We start from the raw sequence: 8,001 nt of genomic DNA, 5'->3' as shown, positions 1-8,001 counted from the left end.
AACCATTTAAAAATATAAAAACGATTCTTACGTTGTGGGCTGACCAGAAGCAAGGGGGCAAACAGGACGTGGTCTCAAACCCAGGCCTGGAGGTCATGGTCACGTCGTAGGGAGTGACACCTCTCCCAACAAAGAGGCTCTAGGACCAGGGAGAGCTACTGAGCCTGAGAAGACATCAAGGCAGCCAGCATGGCCCCTCAGCACTGAGATGTGAACGGAAAATTGGATGCAAGCAAAGGCTGGCCCCAAAACATCCACACCTTAGAGACGTGAGGCCAGACTGGACGCAACAGGACCAGATGCTGAGCTGGGCGAGGTAGGGGTGGAGGGGCAGCTCCCCAGGCCCAAAAGTGGGGCAACACCAGGCTGAGTGGGCAAGATCCCCCCTCCCACCACAAAGGGGCCGAGGTCCACACAGGAATGAAGGACCACAGTGGGGGACCCAGCCAGCTGGCAGGGAAGCTCAAGTCCTCACTGACATTGACTGTCAAGGCCACTGTCCTTGGTGCTGCCACACAGCTGGATGCAATCTTGGGGCCTCCCACCCCCAAATCAAATCGCGCTGTCAGAAAGCCAGGCTCGGCTCGGCCCCCTCTGCGTCCCCCTGCAGCAGCCCGGGGCCCCTCGGGGTCAGGCCACGGTTCAGAGGAGCTCCGGGGAGCAGCCCCTGCCTCCTCCCTTCCGCAGGCCTTAGCCCAGCAGATTCCTCAGAGCAAAGATAAGCTCCCGGCTCAGCCCAAGGTGGGTGGAAATGAGAATTCCTTCCTTAATTGGTATTTTCCAGTTGAGAGAGCACTCTATGCTTTTCTCACCAGTGTCATTTAATTACCAAATGTTTTCATTTTTGAGAAGACCTAAAATTGCAGAGATCTTGGGGATTTAGAGCAGGAATGCAAGACCAATTTTGCCTAATTACCAAATGTCTCGGCGGTCCCCCTGACGTGTCCCAGAGTAGGCGATGCAGGCCCGGGGCCTCCGTGGAGGTGGGGGGCCCGGCTCCGATGCAGATGTTTACCTGACGTGCGGGGCCAGGATCTGGTTTACGTTGAGAAATCAGACTGTTTACAGGACCGCACATCTGCCCCCCTCCCTCCTCTCGTTTGGCTGTAACGTTCCACAGGGCTCGCTCAGGTCCCTGTGGGGTGGGCTGCGACACCGCGCGAGTCACGCCAGCTCCACACAGCCCCGTCTGGGGGACGCATCAGCTCATGGCCTGGCCACCCGGGGGTCAGCCTGAGTCTGGGCTGGCTGTGCTGATGGGGGTCTGGGGACGCCTGGGTGGGGAACAAATGGCCCCCAGCCTGGGGAAGAGCTCCTTAAGTATAGAGCAGGAGACTTCTCTGTCCCCCAAATGGTTGCAGGCCCAGGGGCCAGGGTGCCAGAGCACTCTGGTGTGTTCTGGAAGCAGAGGCTGAGAGTGGGCCCTGGATCTGCGACTGCACACAGATGCTGAGAAGCCCCACTTCACGGAGGACCAGGCGCCCAGACCCCAAGGAGGAGACCTGTTGGGGGCTCAGTAATGCACAGGTGGAGCTGGGTGGGGTTGCAGACAGGGGTCCTGGAGTAGCCAAGCCACAGAGGGACAAGAGGGCTCCCAGCACAAGGGCTCTGGGCCCTGACCCCTCCCTCTCTAGCTGTCTCTCTGACCTATTGCTCTTCAACCCGCCAGAACCATGGGCTGCTGTGGCTGTTCTGGAGGCCGTGGCTGTCCTGGAGGCTGTGGCCCTGCTGTCACCTCCAAAACCACCATCACCCCCCACCACTCATTCTCCTTGCAGGGTCCCTACTCATCTGCTCAGCCCTCCGAGGCCAGGATGTCCAACGTGACATCCTTGGGTCTCCGTATCTGACACATGGGGATGATCCCAACTCTGCTGCAGACACACAGCTCCTTCTGAGTGCCAGCCGTTGGGCCCAGATGTGGCTGGATGGATGGCACCGCCCTCCTCACAGGGCTAGTCTGAGCCTGAGTCCCCTACATGACCTATTTGGTGAATGGCATCAGCCTTGACACGAGCGTCCAGCTCAGAGGCCCTGCAGGCATTTGGGCACCGTCCCCGCTCAGTCCCCAGGTCCCATCAAGGCAGCACATGAGGCGGGCCCCTGTCGTCCACATCTCTCCTATTTGGCAGTGACACCCCACCTCTAATTCCACTGCTCACCGCTCTTCTGGGGCTACCCCAGGCCCCCACGGCTGCTGTGCTGGCTCTGCAGCTGTCTCTTCCCCGTGAACACACAAGGCAAACTCAGTCCTCTGCGCCTTCGCTGAGTATCCTCACTAGCTCCCAACTGCTTCCAGAAGAATCGGCTCCTCAGTGCAGCCAGCCACGGTGGACGTGGAGCGGCTCCTGCCTCCTTCCTTCCAGTGCTGCCAGGGCCCTCAGGGCCCCAACCCACTGCACCTCACTGCCTTCTCACGGGTGACCCGGGGCCAGACACGACGAGGCTGCACTGTCCTTCCCCTCCTTAGCAACAGGACCCAGAACCCTGCCCTGGTCCTCCTTTGCTCCCCGATCCCTCATGCCGGCCACAGCCACGCGCCTGCGTGCTGGCCATGGACAGCCACGTTCGTCAAGCATCCCGGCAGGCAGGCGCTTCCTTCCTTCTTGTCTTTCTTTTCTGTTTTTTTCTTGTGTATATAGAACAAAACATTTGCCAGTTTAGTCATTTCGAAGTGTACATTTGGGGACATTAAGTACATTCACATTGTTGTGCAGCCATCCCCAACATCCATCTCCAGAAGTTTCCATCTTCCCAAACTGAAACTGGCCCCATTAAACACTGACTTCCTCTCCCCCAGCCCTTGGCACTCACCATCCTGCTTTCTGTCTCTTGAATTTGACGACGCTGGGGACCTCATCTGAGTGGAACCACATAGTATTTGTCCTTTCGTGGCTCGCTTATTTCACTCAGCATCATGTCTTCACTGATTCATCCATGTGGTAGCTCATGTCAGGATTTCCTTCCTTTTTTGTGGCTGCATAATATTCCACTGTGTGGATGGACCACATCTTGTGCATCATCCCATCTGTTGATAGACACTTGGGTTGTTCCCACCTTTTGGCTGTTGTGAGGCATGTGGCTATCAGTGTGGAAGCACAAGGACCTGCTCCCACCTCTGCTTTCAGTTCTCTGGGTGGATACCGAGGAGTGGGATTGCTGGTCACATGGTCACTGTATGTTTAGCTCTCTTTCTTAAAAGGAACACACTTAGGGGTTAGAGCACTCTGTTGTCATTTCTCTTGTGTTCTTTTCTGCTTTCTAGAACACTGATGAAATAGTGGGTGCTCCAGCAGCCAGCTTAAGCCATAATGCATGGAAATCTGCAAGGATTGTGGAGCAGAAAGACAGAGGGAGCTTGGACACCTGATTATATGTTGGCTTCTTCATAACTGGCCTCAATCATCTCTACATCTAGAGTCTTTTAAAAATGTGAATGAGTATTAAAAATCTGTCTTCTTTAAGCCATTGTTACTGGGGGTTTTCTGTCATATACTGCCTCTTTGTAAATAATTACTAGATTTTGAAAAACCTAGAGTGGTGCTATTTCGTGTAGAATAAAAGGAGACATAAGTTAAAGTGGACCATAATCTCACCACCCAGAGACACCCATGCTTAGCACTCTCTTGAAGGACCTCCCGTGTTCCTGCACACCCTGACTGCTCCTTGCACAACTGTGTGACCATGCAAAGAGAGCAGTATGTGTGTGCGTTTCTCACGACATTCACCTTTTTTACTCTCAGGATTTTAACGGCTTAAAAATCCTCCGAGTGAGGCTGCCCCTCTTCTATTCCAACACTGGAAATCTTTAACCAGCACCCCTTCTGTAAATCACGCTGTTAGTGCTTCTGGAGATCAACTCTCGCTGGGGAAATTGCTGTTTCCAAGCCCAGGGATAGTTTCCGGCTCTGGGTCCACTTCCCAGGCTCCTTCCAGCAGTGTCTCCAGCATCCGCTGTAGCAGCCTGGCTCAGCAGTCTGCATCCGGGCCCCGACTGATAACATCTCCGTGCCCCGCCACCGTGACAGATGGAGGGCGCCTCAGCCTTCTTTCTTTCTTTTTAACTATTTGCCTGAACGTTTTTCATCCATGTGGTTAACACTTTATTGTGTCCATTTTATTTGGGTTTTGGTGTTTTGCTAAATCTTTGAGTCCTCTCGATGTTGATGGTAAGTAACTTTGTGATTCTATCGCACAGGTGTTTTAACCACACTCTGAGTTTGTTTGGCTATTAATTTAATTTGGGTTATTTTTAGACACCTGCATTTGTTTTTCTTGATGACAAAGGGACACATGTTCAGGGTCACAAATGCAAACAGTGCTTCAGTGTATAAGGTCAGAAGTGGAAGTTGGGGGTCTTTTCTCATTGAAGTGTAGACCGACTGGGGCCGACAAATGCTCCCCACTGATGCTGATGGAGAGACGGGGTTCGCACGGTCACGTTGCGGCTTAATGACGTGATGACCCCCTGGCCTCCTTGTCATGGCTGAGCTAGAAGCCGCTTCAGTGCTACAGAAAATGAATTTGCTTGTGGAGCCTTTCATTTCAGCTAAGATAGAATGGCTTGTAACAGAACAAGGAAGTGAGTGGCCTGTCCCCCAAGGCTGTTGGTGATGCCAAGGTATTGGTGCCAAGAAGGAATGGCTTTACCCCAGAGGAAGGTTTGAAGAAGAAAACGAATCCTCAGGATGGTGAGAGGGATGTGATCCCAGATTCCACAGGGGAGACAGCCGCAGAGCCCTGCCTTGCACGAGGCGGTGGTGACACCAGGCCAGCGCCCACACCTGCCATCTGCAGGGCAGCAGTGTCCTTGTAAACCTTGGGTGTTCGGCAAAGGCCTGAGACCAGGATGCTGGCAGCACGGGATCTTCTCCCTCAGCTTTGCCTCCGTTCTGTCTCGCAGCATTGGTCAGTGTGGGAGAGGCCGTCAGCATGGGCCCCGAGCTCCGTGCGTGTGCTTGCTGTGTGCCCAGACTGCAGGCCCCACCATCCCCCGCCACGGAGCCCTTTCTGGAGCTGCTCACAGGCCACCCAGTGTGTGAAGGCCACCAGGGTGTGACGGCCCTGCAGCTGAGCTGGCTTGCTGCTCACTGCGTCCTTCAGTACGGTGTTTCCTGTTTATTGCATTGTCTCCTGCTTGCTACAATGTTTGCTGTTTGCTACAATGTTTCCTGTTTTCCACAATACTGCTGGCTGTGCAAATGTCACCTGGGCCCATTGTCATTGTGTCTCCCATCCCTGCTGGGTCCTCAGGGGGAAAGGGACCCCATGCAAATATGCTGATGTTCCTGTTGCTTGCCATGAGTAATAGGCCCTTTGTCTCTGACCCTCGAGTGGATGGAGCCCTGGCTTGCAGAAAAGTCCTTTTAGGGTGAAGCAGCAGCCATCTGGGTTACACTTGCCGCTCGAGGATGTGGGCAGTGGTGAGTGTGGGTTTTGCATCCGTGAAACAGAAACAGACTGATTGGTTACCTTCTAAGTAGGGTGTGATCTCTCGCTCAGCATATGTCTCCGCAATCAGCATCTTCCAAACCACTAAAAGATACTTTTCTCTTCTCACCTTCCTCGCCACCCACAGCAGCCCTCACAGCTCACCCTTCCTCCGTCTAATGGACTCCCCCCGCCAACTTCCAGGATCTCCTTGTCCTGCTTCCCCCCCAGCCCTCTGGTTGGTCCTCGGCCGCTTCTCCTTCTCTACTAGACGTTGAAGTTTCTCATGGCCTTCTCTCTTCTCCCCTCTTCTTTTCCGCTTTACCTCTCTCTCCACCCTCCCTGTATATGACATCTGTAAACAAGAAACCTCAAATGTGAACCCACTGCCCGTGGCTGTGCCACCGACAGCACATGTTTGTAATTGACCATCAGCTCACAGGAGCCTTAGCAGCACACATGTCGTGTGATTGGGGACTGACCACCCGCTTCCCCATGCAGGAGCTGGTGCTGCCATCTCCTGGTGGGAAACCCGACAGTCACGCTGGGGACTCGCTGCTCCTCCAACTCCACAGCACGCCCTCCACAGGTCCTGTCATTGCCACTCGGAAAAGTGTTTCACATTCGTCCATGTCTCAAAATCGTGGCTGACCGCCCCGCTCCGGTCCCAGTCTCAGCTACCATCGTTTGTAACGTGCTCAGAGCTTTATTCTCGTAACTTGGCCGATCACTTCCATTCTTCTCTTGCTCTGACGTCGCGTCATCACAGAGCAGCGACAGTGGTCTCCAAGAAACACAGACCACCGTCATCCCGCCCCCCTTCGAAGCCTCAATGGCTTCGTGTTGTACTGGGAGTAAAAGCCAGGAGTCTCTGCAGTCAGGCTCCGGTTGGTGGACTATGGTGTGTTCACGGGGACCGTGGGATTACGTGCATGCGGGTGTGGGGTGACGGGCTCTCCGTGATGTCACATCTCCTGGGACGGGTTTATGGTGGGTCTTTCCATTCTTTCATGTATTTTATTGTTAAATAAAATTAGCTAATCCAATTTTATAGTTTATGGCCTGTGGATCTGTACCTTTTTTGTTTAATTTATTTCTGGTCATTCCATACTTTAGCCACATGTGTCACCGATAATATCAAGTGAAGCTATGAGTTTTGGGTTTTTTGTGCATTTACCTTGTCCCACTGTCACTTCACATGCAAACAATGTCTTCGTCCAGATGGAAAAGGGCCGTTTTCCGACGGGGGCACACGGGCGTCCGCCCCGTGAACAAGGCCGCTCTTCTTTCTTGATCAGACTTGTGGAGATTTCATCAAAGACCAAACACCAGGTTTCAGTTCTGTTACGTTTTCTGTTTTTTCCTTTGTTTTCTATTTCTTTAATTTATGCTTTTATCTTTATCAATGCACTTCTTTTACTTTCTTTTTTTTTTTTTTTAAGATTTTATTTTTTCCTTTTTCTCCCCAAAGCCCCCCGGTACATAGTTGTATATTCTTTGTTGTGGGTCCTTCTAGTTGTGGCATGTGGGACGCCGCCTCAGCGTGGCCTGATGAGCAGTGTCGTGTCCGCGCCCAGGATTCGAACCAACGAAACACTGGGCCGCCTGCAGCAGAGCGCGCGAACCCAACCGCTCGGCCACGGGGCCAGCCCCTCTTTTACTTTCTTTTTAAGACTTTATTAAGTTAGAAACTTTGATTCCTCTAAAAATTGTTTTTAATTAAACTAAAGGATGACAATAGGCGTGTTGTTCTGCATCCTGACCACTCAGCTTTAATTTGTTAATTGCTTTAATGGTAAAAGGAATATGTGATCATTGTTACCAGACAAACAGTGTGGCGGCAAATAAGTTAAAAGTGAGACCCCCCCGCCACCAGGTCCTTCCTATGCCAGTCCACGCGTTGTCAATATTAGCACATTTTTGTATAAACTCGCACCCAGCTTTCGGTGCTGGTGTGGACATAGACATGGATATCTTTCTTCCATTCTAAACCAGGAAGGTTTTAAGGTCACATATGGAGATGTCACTTTTCAATCGTTGCATGATATTCCCTAGTTTAGTCGTATCATCGTGTGGCAAACAATTACCCTATTGGTGGAAAATCATCTTATTTCCAGGCCTTTTGTTTTGTGTTGTCTCGCTGATTCCAGGACACACAGCCCTGAGGCAGACATCCTTGTTTATGAATGTCTTTACGCTGACATGTTCCAATTAAGATGAAGCGCCATAATGAGCTTGACGAGCCAAAGGGTATTTTCAATTCAAATTAAAGAGACAAAAACAGAAAGACTGGTAGAAATACGGGCAAATAATGTAAACGGGAGTTCACACATAAGGGGACATATTGGCAGCCAGCGCACAGATATGGAAAACCCAGTAGCAGCCATAGAGATGCCGAGGAAAGGGACAAAGGAGGTCATCTGCCCGGAGGGAGAGGAGGCAGCAAGGGCCTGTCAGTCACGGCCAGGAGGGCAACCAGCTCGTCCCAGTTGGCCCAGGACTTCTCCAGGTTTCACACTGAAAGGCCCACATCCTGGGAAATCCCTTGGACCTGGGCAGGCTGGCAACTCC

General features: G+C 52.3%; 1 long non-coding RNA gene across 1 annotated transcript; it reads left to right on the top strand.

Annotated features, from left to right (window-relative positions):
• The first annotated feature begins 532 nt into the window (after positions 1-532).
• LOC139074398 (uncharacterized) lies at positions 533-3,464 on the top strand. Its single transcript, XR_011523987.1, has 2 exons — positions 533-741; positions 3,266-3,464. It is a non-coding gene; the product is annotated as an uncharacterized lncRNA (long non-coding RNA).
• The last annotated feature ends 4,537 nt before the right edge of the window (positions 3,465-8,001 follow it).

This window comes from Equus przewalskii, chromosome 11, assembly GCF_037783145.1.
Source record: "Equus przewalskii isolate Varuska chromosome 11, EquPr2, whole genome shotgun sequence".
NCBI classification, from domain to species: domain Eukaryota; kingdom Metazoa; phylum Chordata; class Mammalia; order Perissodactyla; family Equidae; genus Equus; species Equus przewalskii.
The sequence above is the reverse complement of the archived record's forward strand: the minus strand, read 5'-3'. Positions and strand labels throughout refer to the sequence as shown.